Source organism: Pteropus alecto, unplaced genomic scaffold (genome assembly GCF_000325575.1).
Source record: "Pteropus alecto unplaced genomic scaffold, ASM32557v1 scaffold61, whole genome shotgun sequence".
Taxonomy (NCBI): Eukaryota; Metazoa; Chordata; class Mammalia; order Chiroptera; family Pteropodidae; genus Pteropus; species Pteropus alecto.
Genome location: NW_006434835.1, coordinates 14,803,248 through 14,818,118, shown reverse-complemented (window position 1 = coordinate 14,818,118; position 14,871 = coordinate 14,803,248).

Here is a 14,871-nt window from a genome sequence, read left to right as displayed (position 1 = left end):
TGGAAATTTAGGCAAGGTATTCAAGTCTCTGCTTTAGGCTACTTATCCGCAAAATGAGAATAACAGACCTTACTGCCCAAGGTTGTGGTGAAGGCGAGATAAGTTAACACAAGAAATTTCTTAGAACTGTTTCTGGTATATAATAAGCACTCAAAAATGACTAGCTATTATCATCATCGATATTATTGTGGTAATTATGATTGAAATCTCTTTCCCAACTTAGGAGAGAAAAGGCAGGATAGAATAAAATGAAATTTCAGAGCAAGAATGTCTCTTAAAGCCTTTTGGCTTTACTTAATATTTGGAGTGTGAAGCACAAACAGCTGTTAAGAAATCAAAGTCCAAATCCAGGTAGACATCATCTCTCAGATGCCCAAGGACAAAGCTCCTGGCAGAAACGTAACCGAAGGGCTGTCGCAGAGAACAGTGGCAGCACCTGCTACATGTTTTGAGCTCGTCTGTGCCAGGTAGTACGCTGTGTTTCACCTGCATTCGTTCATTGAATCTCCATAAAAAGCCTACGAGGTTGATACAATTATTCTTGTTTTACAGATGGCACCACACCTGGGCTCTCGTCCAATATGTTGACTTGCAGAAATTAAAGCGCTGAATTGTGAGAAAAAGAGGGATTTCCATGTAGCAAAATGGTGGAAAGCAAACGCTGACATTTCCTGAGTGCCCTGTTATACTATGTGCCTAACTCAAGCACTTTACACTTCGAAAAAATCCCATGAGGCTAGTATTGTCACTTTTAGATGAGAAAACCAAAGCTCAGAGAGGTTAGTTAATTTGCCCAAGATCACATCGAGAGCAAGGAACAGTCAGGAACAGAGCAGGGGAGGTCCTCTGACTTCAGAGCAATAGTGTCTAAAGATTCGAAGTGAGAGGAAATATTGTGCTCAAGTAGAAACAAATAATTTCTAAAATGGATTTTTTTAAAAGTTATGTAACTGATGATGAATCTGAACCGGCTCTGTGGACTGTACCAATGTCACTTTCCTGGTATTGATATTGAACTATAGTTAACATTGGGGGAGGGGACATGGGTTCTCCCCGTACATTTCTTTGAACTACCTATGAATCCATATTTCATAAGAAGCTTTTTAAAAGTTGGCATGTACCAAGGCAAAGACATTTCCTCTGAGTGGAGGTGGTACCCAGCGGAGGACCTTGACATAGAACTCTGATCTGCTCATGGGGGTACAAGAGCCAGTGTCATGCCAGAGCCCCTCCCGCCGACTCCTTGGAGCTACCAGCCAGCCCCCCACTAGGTTGGCTGCCACTGGAGGGATAATAAGGTTTGCCAATACACATACTGAGCACCTATTATGGATCCCTACTGTGCCAGAGGCTGCCCGGGAATACAAAGCATTAACAAGTCATGGGTCTGCTTTCAGGGCTCTGACAGTCTAGTTGGAGAGAAGAGGCACAATCAGTAAATAAAATATAAGCAGGCCTGGGTGGATGACGTTTCTCACAGAACGTTTCATGTATTACAGCGGTTCAAAGGAGAGTGCGTGCTGCTTAGCCTGGGTTGGTTAAGGAAGACTTCTCAGGGGAAGTAGGATTTAGGCAGGACCTTGAAAGATGTGGGCCTAGCAGGTGGACAATCCACAGAGAAATTGCATCATAACATAGATACAGTTTTGCTTCAGAACTGAGCAAAAATGGGATTATGAGCTCTGTGACCTCATACAGGTCATCCAAACCCTCCTGGCCTATGGGAGATGAGCAAAGCACCTAGCACCAGATGGTACACAGTAGGTGCTCCATAAAGGTGAGCTCTCTGGGCCTTTCATCCTACTTCATATTCATTTTTCCTATTGCTGAATTGTCATCGTAATTATCATCTTCGATGTGGCTTAAAATTCCATTGAGAAGATCGGTAATAATTTATTGAACCTTCTCCATGTTATTTGACATTTATCTTGTTGGCACTTTCACGTTATTAAAAATAATATTGGGATATGTGTATATTACAGTGTTTTTCACTTTGTGAATTATTTCCTTAGAATAGATTTCCAGAAACTGAGTCAAAAGGTATGAATATTTTTAAGACTCAAGAGCCTGAATTGCCTCTTGAGGGACAGGAAGTGGCTGAGTGTAGATGGAGAGGAGTTCCGAGCCGCAGTCATCAGTGCTGAGGCCACAGGAGCTCTGACTGCCCGGGTAAGAACTCAGTCTTTATCTTCTAGGTGAGGGGGCATTATTTGAAGGTTTGTTGAAAAGGACGTGTGAGAAGATGAGAAGAATGTATTAGGAAGACCAATCAAGAGTAACCGGCCAGTTGCATTTGAGTTTAGAGAGGACAGAAGAAGGAAGGCCATCGAGAGAAGGAGCCGGAACCACGGCATAGAAAATAAGGGCCACAGCCAGGGCAGTGGCAAGAAAGAAGAGAAACGAAGGGCTGGATGGGCCACACCTAAGTAAGGACAACACAGAGCTGTGAGTGACACACAGAGGGAGTGGGAAGTCCAAAGCTTGGAACCAGTGACAAAAATGGGGACCCACCCCACCCCACCCCATGGCACTTCACGGGCCACACTGGTCCTAGAGACTAGATTAGTAACTCACTCCACCACTGTGGGATGACAGCATCAATAACATCCCATCCCATCACCAGAGCGACAGGCGAGGCTTGAGATCAGCCGTGAGAAAGTGAATTGGGACCACAGTCTGAAAACTGCCCAGTAAAATCAATGCACTAAAAACCTGATTTAAAGTCTGGAGGGAAGACAATAGAGGGAGGCCTCCAGCATCTGCACTCTATTTTCCAGATGTCCACTAATCACAGGCCCAGGATACTCTCTCACAATGATGTTTATAAACAAAGGTACTCTAATTGAACCTTAGCCAGCTGGTTGAAATGTACGCTAATAAATAATTTAAGTGCCAACCTCATTGGCATAATTTTGAAGACTATGTGACATCATGGAAAAATTCCTGGGATGGAGTGTTTAATGAGAAAGGTCTACACGCGAAACTATCTGCCAGAACTATGAAAGTCATGATTAAATCAGGACAGGGATATGGGGAAAAGAAAACAGCTTGACCCACGGGAGTACCAAACCACAGTGAATTTTCTCCTCTGTTTTCATTTCCACAGACGTTGTATGGATAGTTCCAGTCTTCCTCCCGATTTTGCTTTTCTGGAAGCCTAACGAGCAGGACCTGCTCCCTCTGAGCCTCAGTTCCCCGCCCCTGTTCTCACTTTCATGCCTTTCTCCTTCCCTCAGTTCTTCGTTGGACAATGGCCCATTTCTGCTCCTGGCTGTAGGGGGTCATTTCTAATTTAAAAGATGTTACCTGCTGTTCACCACTTTATCCTCCTTAATTTTGATCGCAGCTCAGCCATTACTAACTCCGCCAAAGTTGAATTTTAAAATTACCGCTGGGAAAAGACTCGGTATGAAATTTTTAATAATTTTTATTTCAGCTTTCTTCGAAATTAGAAAATAAAAGCATTGGATAAGATGCACCGTAACCACCAGAAGAAGCAGGCAATGGCTTCTCGTCGCACTTTAATTTTACACTGACTTCAGGCCATTCCCAAGGCCCAGGCCTCCTTTGCCTCACTTAGAAAATGACTCTGGAACAGATCATACCATGAATCTTTGTTTTACTCATTGCCCAACTCCCAATAACAAATACTGGCAAATGTATGGGCCTTTAAACCGGTTATGTTATATTTGTGCCCCAAGATGGGTAGAATGAACCTAGTTTAAGAAATCTAACTTAAAAACGAGGCATAGAACATTCCAGGTTTTCTTCAAGTCCGCACTGAACTCAGCTGGCAGATGAAGGCTGTATGTGTCTGTCACCTTCAGATTGTTATTAATGTCTCAGCATTTTCAGAGCTCATCACAGCCTGTTTGATAAAATCTAGGTTTCAGCTTCTCAGCACAGGGAGTGAGAACAAAGATCAGGGGAGAACATGGCTACCAGCTTCTGACAAAAAAACCCAAAAAAACAGTAATAATGGTTTCCCAGGACCATCTCACACATAGGGGGGCTGGTGCAGCACATCAGCTCTGACTGCCCCCTCCTCCCCTGCCACCTCCGCCGCCTTGCCGCTGTGCAAAGTCCAGGAGAACTAGCCCTGGGAGAGAACTATGGATGGAATACGGATCTCTTTCCTCCCCTTGGCTGAGGAATCCTGTTCTCAGCATCTGCACTTGCTCATACGTGCAGGGAAGCAGATAAGAATGGATTGGTCCCTTTGTTTGGAAACAGCCTAAATGCTCATCAATAGGGGACTAGCTAAATAACCCAGGGAACCTCCTGGCAATGGACGCTATGCAGCAGCTGAAATGAAAAAGCAGAGCTGTGAGCACCGCCTGGATATCTCTCCAAACACACTGTCAATTAAAAAGGAAGCTGCAAAACACGTACGTCATGACACCATGTGAGTGAAACACTCACAGGCCAAACAAACTTGGCTTGTGTAAATATGTGTATAAAATCGGCTGTAAATGTGCAAAATAAGGCCCGTAAAGATACACAGTGCAGGGTTATCAGTGATCACATCCAGTGTGAGGGACTGGAGTCGGGGGCCTAGGGATAAAGGGACAAGGCAGCCATCATGGTAGCCACGAGTCACCTCTGGTTATTTAAATTAAACACAAATTTAAATTCAGCTCTTCGGGCACACTAGCCATATTTTATGTCCTCAGCAGACACACGTGGCTAATGGCCACCATACGAATGTGCAAATATAGAACATTTGCATTACAGAAAGTTCTCTTGGACAGCTCTGACTTAGAGCTTTAGTTTTTATTGGATTTTCTTCCCCCAACAAAAATATTTTATGTATTATTCATTTAATTTTAAAAAATATAGAATTTTGAATGTTTCTCTCATTTTCTCTTCAGGATAAAACACCTCACAAAATCCGATGAGAATAATGTTCTGTTCAAAGATTTATTCTAAGAGTTTAAAACACACACGCACACACACACACACACACACACACACACACACACTTTCTGTACCTGCTCAGCTTGGGTCTTGCTGAAGCTTATTAAAGACTCAGAAGTCATTTCCTTTATTCATGCACACATGCAGGCGTGCAGTACAAGCGCACTGAGTACATTAAACATAGTGGAAGATAAAAAAAAAGTAGAATGTACCAGTCCCTGTCCTCTTGGGCATGTGCTTAAGCAACCATCACAAAAAATAGTGCAAGTGTCACCTGACTCAGAAAGCCAGTGTGCTGGGACTTCAGAGGGCAGAGATGTCATTTCCGTTTAGATGCTTCCGGATAGGAATGAAGCTTAGATAAGATGTTGACAAAGAAGAGAAGGGAGGGCATCCCAGGCGGTGGGAACAGCATCAGCAAAAGTTTGGAGGAGCCAAGCACAAGGGAGCATTCAGAGAGAAGTCAGTGGGCCGTTCTGCCTGGAGCAGTGTTAGGGAAGCTGGAGCTCTAGGGAGGGGTGAAATGCCCCCATATGCCAGGCCAAGAGACAAGAACTGTCATTATACTAAATAATAGCCAGGGCCAACTTTCATTGTGCCTTCGAATATGTAAGGAATCTGCTGCCAGTGGATCGATGGGTGGAACGTAGTCTGACCCTCCCAGGAGGCCACTAAGAATGGGACTGCCCTGGCAGAGGAACAAGACCAGGCCCTGAACTGGACGTGTCCACTTGGTGGTGTGACAAATGTGGAGGAGTCGCACTGGGTGAGTGTGGGACACGGGTGGGCAGGGCGCATTCAGCCTGTAGCCCCAGTGAAGTGGTAGGTAAGTAACAAAGGAAGTTAAGAGAAAAAGCAGAGGCTTGTGATTGCTGTCTCACCTACCGCACAGCCAAGCGATGACATCGGGATCAGAGTAGAGGACCGGAGATGAGGGGCGCTGAACACAGGCTAAACTCGGTCCTTCTCCCTCCCGTCACACGTGAGGGTCACTGAAGAGAGGTGACAGCTGCAGGGCCAGTGGTGGGGCTTTCTCGGGGAGACATTTAGAGGCAAGGAATGGCAGAACCTCATAGCATCTGCACAGCAAGGGGCGAAAGGCGGTCCACAATCGTAGCGGGAGGCGAGGACCCTGAGGGCGCCGGGCCACGGCAGTTTGCAGGGGAGGTGAGTTTCGAGAAGTGAAAATGATCGGGAGAGAAAAAATAATGAGAACCAAGAAGAAGGCAAAGGCACAGGGCTCGGTTATCAGGCCTCTGCTGGTGACCTTCTGGACAAGTTCTCAGTGGAGAGGTGACCTTGGAACCTCCAATAGTATGGATTAAGCGGGGAATGACTGTTAAGGCGGGAGGGGAGAAGCATAATGACTGCTGGTATAAAAGCAGCAAAAATACTACATGAATCATTTATTTAATGAGAAAAATAATGCTTGGCTCGTGCCTGCATTGATCACAGCAGACACGTTGGGTTGCAGCCCCTGGGCCAGGGGTGAACTTCTGAGGTGGCCCTGACACCTTCTGCTTCAAGTGTGGCCTTAGGACCCTAGATGAATTTTGAATCTTTGATGATAGAATTACTGTTTACAGACCACTGTTGGTATTTTGTTTTATAATTTAATGGGTACTCACTTTATAAACATCGTTTATCAGTATAAGTAGTGTATTGGTTACATTTGCAGAAGGAAGTATTTTGTGGACATTTGAAGCCCAGGGGATCCCAATAAATGAGAGCAAACGGGGGTCGAAGTTAATGCTTACATATGTATCTCTCTGGAGGTTGTTCTGAGCTCAGGGTGGGAGTTCATTCATTCGAAATTCATCCATCTGAATACCTACTACTTGGCACACTGAAGCATTCAATTTTTATTTTAAGTACACATGGACTATGGGGATAAGAAGTCTTCCAATAAATAATTCCTGCCCTCAAAAGGCTTGCAGCGCAGAGAGTAGAATTTATCACATGAAAACAATACGGTGTTAGAAATTGCACTGGTGATGTGGTTTAAGATGGGAGCTAAGAACTAGAAATCAAGATTTAGGATTTACAACACATTTATGCTTTCCCCATTCCCACAGTAGGTCCAGTTTCCTATTGTGGCCACTGGCCAGCCTACAAAAAGCAGGGTTACTCACCTCCAGCTTTCCAAACAAACACATAGAATCAAATATAGAAACCAGAAGAAGCATCATTGTTATGGAGCCAAACTGATTGAGAGCAAGTGTGAGTGCTTTAAATATACAGACGAACTAACAGATTTAAACTGCAGACTCTTAAAGGCTAAGAATCCAAGATCAATCATTCAAAAGTCCAAGTCTGTAATCAGAGAGTCTGTCACAGTATGAGCAGTGGTGCCAGAACACAAAACAGGCACCATGCCCAGAGCTGCTAAAACATCAAGCCAGAACAAGGGTGGTCTTGGTGCCAGAGGAAAATTTCAGAAGCAACACTTCTGAAATGCAAAATAGAATCAGGAGCCAGCACCAGAATTCAGCAAGAGTGCAAAACAAGTACTAGGTTGAGCCATACGAAAAATGCCAAGTAAGCAGCAGGCCAGGCACAGCCAAGACCCATTTTTAATGAAGCCGTTCAGTGCGCATGGGCGGTCTGGATATACCTGCCCAAGGAAGAAAGTGCCTCAGGCAGACTCTGCCCACTGCAAGAAGCAAAAAGCAGACGGAGCGAGATAACAGCTAAGCTGAGTGGGTCCCTGAAAGCAGAAACCCAGCTGGAAGAACGGCACCTTCAAAATCTCCAAATGAGGAGAGGAGAATGCTTTCTCGGAAGCAGATCCTGGGCCCTGTTACTGCTGTGTTGTCATTTAAAAGTATGTGTTGATGGTAAAATATGCTTTCTGACCTCTCCTGTTACTATTGACGCTAGCTAACATTAAGCTCTCGTTACGCATCAAGAACGGTTGAGGTTTGAATGTATTATTTTATTTAATCCCCACAATACTGAGGAGAAGGGCTATTGTCTCATTTTATAGATGAGGAAAATAAGACTTAGCTCAGTTAAGTAATTTATCCAAAGCCACACAACTACTACATGGGAGAGCTGGGATTCAAACCCAGGTCTGTCCGACTCCAGGGTCTTCACATTTAATCCTGGGCTGCAAAGGAGACACTGAGATTTATTCACATCAATGTGCCATTAAGGGGTAAAAAGTCATTTTTAGTCAGGGAGATATAGGTCTTTGTGCAGAGATGTCACTAGCCAGCACATTATTAAGCAACAGGTAAATAATAAGGCCATTAAAGGCTATGCTTTCTTAGGAGAATGACATCACTGTGGGCTGCAAGGTCACACAAGCCCTGAGAGAAGATGGAAAATCAATCCTGCACACACGCCCAGCCCTGCTCAACCATGGGTCCTGCCTGTGCTAGTGCTGGGATGGTGCTTCAGGCCTGGTAAAGCCGGGCTTTGTTCTGTCATTTAAGGTCCCATTAGAGTCAGCAACGCCTCAAAGGCCTTTCACCAGATGGCCCTCTTTACGGGCCCTCTGCCCACTGCCCTGCCGGCATCATCAGCCTCCCCGCCGCCAAGGATGGCCTGGACTTCCTGGGTCAGCTTCCTCCGTCCTCTGTTCAGCACTCAAGTTGTCCAGCAGCATGTGCCCTTGACCGGCAGCTCCCAATGAGCGCTGTTACTGGGGTGCCAGGACCGTCTCGGCAAGGGCCCTCGAGCTGGCAGGCCAGACCCTTGGCTGTCTTCTAGCACGCTGCTTGTCAGCAATGCAAAACAGACCCGCGATTGTTTGTGTGCATGTTTTCTCCTTTTCCTGGGGTTCTTATTGTCTTATTACAATATAATTAACATGCAAAAGATGCACAGATCTTAAGAGTTCAGTGCCTTGAGTTCTGACAGCTGTTTATACTCTGTGTAACCACCACCCAAACAAGACATAGGATTTTTCTGATCCCCTCAAAAAGTTCCCCTTTCCATTCATCCTCCTCGCCCAGCCATTATGTAATTTCCAATTTCTATCATCAGAGATTTGTTTTTGCATGTCTTCTTGCATAAGCATTTCTAAAACATTGTTAGAAGATTCTAGACAACTATCGATAAATCTTTGATGATGGAAACCACTTTTAATTATATTTTTTAATGTTCTGCCATTATATGGTCACTGTGCGAAATGTGGAAAACACAAAATATTTTTTAAAAGGAAATTAAAAACTCGCCTGTGATCCTATCACCCAGAAATACCCACTGTTTGTGTTCTAGTGAATTTCTTTCAGAGCTAGTGCACATGCGTTGATTATAAGCTGGCTCCCTGGTGTGGCATTAGCTTTTTTATAAATAAATGAAATTTGTTGCTGCTCTCCTCAGAATAGGCCATTTAGAGTTAGAGGCAGCTCAATGCAAAATCAACCTGCAATTTAAGGTGCCAACCCTTGTGGTTCAGTTGAGGGCGACATCTGAATTCACTGTTTACTTCTTTCTGCAGACCATGTCTTACACGCCTCTGCCCACTGGCAGTCACATGGACCTCTCACGGTACCTCAGTTTCACTGCTCAGAAGGACAATGGCTAGCTAGCTCCCAAGAGGCGAATATGCATTTGCCATTAACTCAGACCATTACTGTAACATAGCCTCCAAATTTAGTCACCGTTCCTCCAGCCCCTTTCAGCAACAGACATACCCTCAATCTTATGGATATGAATTTTTTTTCTTTAAAAAATGGCATTTTAATGACATTCTTAATTTGAGTTGGAGTTTGCCAGAGAGCCAAAGACTATGATGATGTTCAGTTTCTGGGTCTCCTTTTAACTACACTCCTGAGTAATAAGGTCATCAGCCTGGCCTGATTTATGCCATCGATGAAGAGTATGATCAATTCTGATAATGGTGGGGTGTGTGTGTGTGTGAAAATTTTTTTTAAATTATGGTAAAATGTACATAACATAAAATTTACCATTTAACCATTTTTAAGTGTACGATTTAAGTACACTTAAGTGTACTGAAGTGCCACTGAGTACATTTACACTGTTGTGCCGTGATCTTCACCACTCAGCTCCAAAACTCTTTTTCATCTTGCAAAACTGACACTGTCTCCACTAAACAACCACTGCTTTCACTTCTTTTGGTTATATACACAGAAGCGAAATTACTGGATCATCTAGTAATTCTATTTGTAATTTTTTGAGAAACCGCCATACTGGTTTTCATAGTGGCTGCATCATTTTACATTCCCACCAGCAGTACACACAGGTTCCAATTTCCCCACATCCTTGCCCATTATTTGTTATTTTCTGTTTTTTTGTTTTTTTTGTGTTGTTTTTTTTTTTTTGATAATAGTCATCCTAATGGGTGTGAAGTGATATATCATTGTGATTTTGATTTGCATTTCTCTAATAACTAGTTATGCGCTTGTTGGCATTTGTATATCTTTTTTTTGAAGAAATGTCTATTGAAGTCCTTTGCCCATTTTCCAATCAAGTTTTTTGTTGTTGAGTTGTAGGCATTCTTTGTATATGCGGGATAGTAATCCCTTATCAGATACATGATTTACAAATATTTTCTCCCATTCCGTGGGTTGCCTTTTCACTCTGTTGATACTGTCCTCGGGGACACCAAAGTTTTAAGTTTTTATGCAGTCCAGTTAATAAGGGTATTTTAAATAAGAGTCTAGGTGAAACAGAATAGCTTTGAAATAAAACAGGCCTGTTTCTTTTCTTAGCTTTGCCACTTAATGAGCTGGCTGACTTTGACCAGGCATTTAACTTCTTTGAACTTTACTATCGTTATCTAAAAATGGGTGAGGGGCTAGGAATACCTACCACACAAGATTCTTGTGAAATCTGAATTTACTTAAAGCAAGAATCGTAGTGCCGAGCCCTGGGTAGACACACGGCTCTAATCCAGACCTACCCTAGCATGCTTATCAGCGTGCATGATCCCATGCGACAGGACCCAAGGACAGACACTGTTTGAATTAACAAAGGGATCCTTATTCCCATCTTATCAAAGAAGAAATGGATGCACAGCCAGGTTACATAAAGAACCTGAGATCACAGTGCCTACAATATCACCCTGATCTTTTGAAAACTGCTGTGTGTACACCCCCAGGCCCTATCTTCTCAACCACAGGACAGACCCATTTGTAGATGTAAGAACTAGGAGAAACTATTAAAGACCACCCAGTCCAGCTCTCCCAATTTACAGATAATGAAACTAAATCCGAGGGAGGTTGAGCATCTTGCCCAAATTCACACAGCCACAGAGACTGAATCAGCTCTGATGGCTAACTCTCCCTCCCAATGCAGAAACAATGCTTGATAAAGCAAAAAGCATTGTACAACGTCCAGCACCGCCCACTCCTCTCCAGAACACTCAGCCTTCTACTTCCCCAATAGCGTTTTCTGGGGGAGGAGGGGACATTCCTAGCAGTTCTGTCCTCTTCGTCTTAGGGTGAAACTTCTCAAGATAGTCAGACACGTTTACTGAATTTACCAGCCGTGGGGCTCAGGGCTGCTGGTAGGACCAGGGCACTTTAAGGAGTTACGGAAACTGGGAGGACTCTGATATTTTCTCCCCTTCCACTGTCTGTATATAACCCTCAGCCAAGGTCAGCATCCCCACTTTTCCACCCGGTGCTCCCTACGCCCCATCCAGCTCTGAAACTGAAGGCGCACATGGCTTCATAGTGGTTGATCCAGGAACATTTTGGCCAGGCGCTTCCACTCAATGAGAAACATATTTTATCGCCTTTGCCTCAAAAGGCCTTTTCATCTTTCTTGTTTTGTGAAAGAATAACGCACAAACAACATGAATGAAAATCGAAATAAGGATTCGCCCGTAATTATACCACTAAGTGACCTTCCTTTTTGAAGGAAAAGATTGCGGCATTTATTCTGAACTCCACAAAGCAAGGAGGAAATACGTGAGAACGACTCTACCTGCCCATCTCAGCTGGCAGGCGACGCAGCGGCTCATCAAGACTAACACCATCCAGATCTAGAGGGAAAGTCATGTGGTCATATTCCGGCATAGTCTTCATTCTGTACAGAATTATAATCCACGTGGGAAGACATACTAAGATAATGAAATATTGCTGCTGTCACTATAGGATTCTTTCCGAGGTTCCCAGCCCACTACTATTGGTACCCTGGAAACATGGGCTGCTAAGTTGGTACATACGGAGGTATGAATGACAGATATAATTATTTTGTAGTTTAATGTAAACATTTGAGCTCTTACTACATATCAAAGATCTCGGACAGATGCTAGGGAAAACAAAGATGATTAAGATAAGAGACTGTGTCAGGAGGTTTGCGGATCTAGTGTATAAAGAAATAAATGCAATTTGATGTGTCAAATAAATGACAAAAATAACACTGGAGTATAAGATACAGTGGGGACACAAAGAGGGCTTGGCGGGAAGCTGCAGAACTCGGGGTGTTTTCCGCATCCATCCTGCCAGCTTCCTCCGTCCTCTGTTCAGCACTCAAGTTGTCCAGCAGCATGTGCCCTTGACCGGCAGCTCCCAATGAGCGCTGTTACTGGGGTGCCAGGACCGTCTCGGCAAGGGCCCTCGAGCTGGCAGGCCAGACCCTTGGCTGTCTTCTAGCACGCTGCTTGTCAGCAATGCAAAACAGACCCGCGATTGTTTGTGTGCATGTTTTCTCCTTTTCCTGGGGTTCTTATTGTCTTATTACAATATAATTAACATGCAAAAGATGCACAGATCTTAAGAGTTCAGTGCCTTGAGTTCTGACAGCTGTTTATACTCTGTGTAACCACCACCCAAACAAGACATAGGATTTTTCTGATCCCCTCAAAAAGTTCCCCTTTCCATTCATCCTCCTCGCCCAGCCATTATGTAATTTCCAATTTCTATCATCAGAGATTTGTTTTTGCATGTCTTCTTGCATAAGCATTTCTAAAACATTGTTAGAAGATTCTAGACAACTATCGATAAATCTTTGATGATGGAAACCACTTTTAATTATATTTTTTAATGTTCTGCCATTATATGGTCACTGTGCGAAATGTGGAAAACACAAAATATTTTTTAAAAGGAAATTAAAAACTCGCCTGTGATCCTATCACCCAGAAATACCCACTGTTTGTGTTCTAGTGAATTTCTTTCAGAGCTAGTGCACATGCGTTGATTATAAGCTGGCTCCCTGGTGTGGCATTAGCTTTTTTATAAATAAATGAAATTTGTTGCTGCTCTCCTCAGAATAGGCCATTTAGAGTTAGAGGCAGCTCAATGCAAAATCAACCTGCAATTTAAGGTGCCAACCCTTGTGGTTCAGTTGAGGGCGACATCTGAATTCACTGTTTACTTCTTTCTGCAGACCATGTCTTACACGCCTCTGCCCACTGGCAGTCACATGGACCTCTCACGGTACCTCAGTTTCACTGCTCAGAAGGACAATGGCTAGCTAGCTCCCAAGAGGCGAATATGCATTTGCCATTAACTCAGACCATTACTGTAACATAGCCTCCAAATTTAGTCACCGTTCCTCCAGCCCCTTTCAGCAACAGACATACCCTCAATCTTATGGATATGAATTTTTTTTCTTTAAAAAATGGCATTTTAATGACATTCTTAATTTGAGTTGGAGTTTGCCAGAGAGCCAAAGACTATGATGATGTTCAGTTTCTGGGTCTCCTTTTAACTACACTCCTGAGTAATAAGGTCATCAGCCTGGCCTGATTTATGCCATCGATGAAGAGTATGATCAATTCTGATAATGGTGGGGTGTGTGTGTGTGTGAAAATTTTTTTTAAATTATGGTAAAATGTACATAACATAAAATTTACCATTTAACCATTTTTAAGTGTACGATTTAAGTACACTTAAGTGTACTGAAGTGCCACTGAGTACATTTACACTGTTGTGCCGTGATCTTCACCACTCAGCTCCAAAACTCTTTTTCATCTTGCAAAACTGACACTGTCTCCACTAAACAACCACTGCTTTCACTTCTTTTGGTTATATACACAGAAGCGAAATTACTGGATCATCTAGTAATTCTATTTGTAATTTTTTGAGAAACCGCCATACTGGTTTTCATAGTGGCTGCATCATTTTACATTCCCACCAGCAGTACACACAGGTTCCAATTTCCCCACATCCTTGCCCATTATTTGTTATTTTCTGTTTTTTTGTTTTTTTTGTGTTGTTTTTTTTTTTTTGATAATAGTCATCCTAATGGGTGTGAAGTGATATATCATTGTGATTTTGATTTGCATTTCTCTAATAACTAGTTATGCGCTTGTTGGCATTTGTATATCTTTTTTTTGAAGAAATGTCTATTGAAGTCCTTTGCCCATTTTCCAATCAAGTTTTTTGTTGTTGAGTTGTAGGCATTCTTTGTATATGCGGGATAGTAATCCCTTATCAGATACATGATTTACAAATATTTTCTCCCATTCCGTGGGTTGCCTTTTCACTCTGTTGATACTGTCCTCGGGGACACCAAAGTTTTAAGTTTTTATGCAGTCCAGTTAATAAGGGTATTTTAAATAAGAGTCTAGGTGAAACAGAATAGCTTTGAAATAAAACAGGCCTGTTTCTTTTCTTAGCTTTGCCACTTAATGAGCTGGCTGACTTTGACCAGGCATTTAACTTCTTTGAACTTTACTATCGTTATCTAAAAATGGGTGAGGGGCTAGGAATACCTACCACACAAGATTCTTGTGAAATCTGAATTTACTTAAAGCAAGAATCGTAGTGCCGAGCCCTGGGTAGACACACGGCTCTAATCCAGACCTACCCTAGCATGCTTATCAGCGTGCATGATCCCATGCGACAGGACCCAAGGACAGACACTGTTTGAATTAACAAAGGGATCCTTATTCCCATCTTATCAAAGAAGAAATGGATGCACAGCCAGGTTACATAAAGAACCTGAGATCACAGTGCCTACAATATCACCCTGATCTTTTGAAAACTGCTGTGTGTACACCCCCAGGCCCTATCTTCTCAACCACAGGACAGA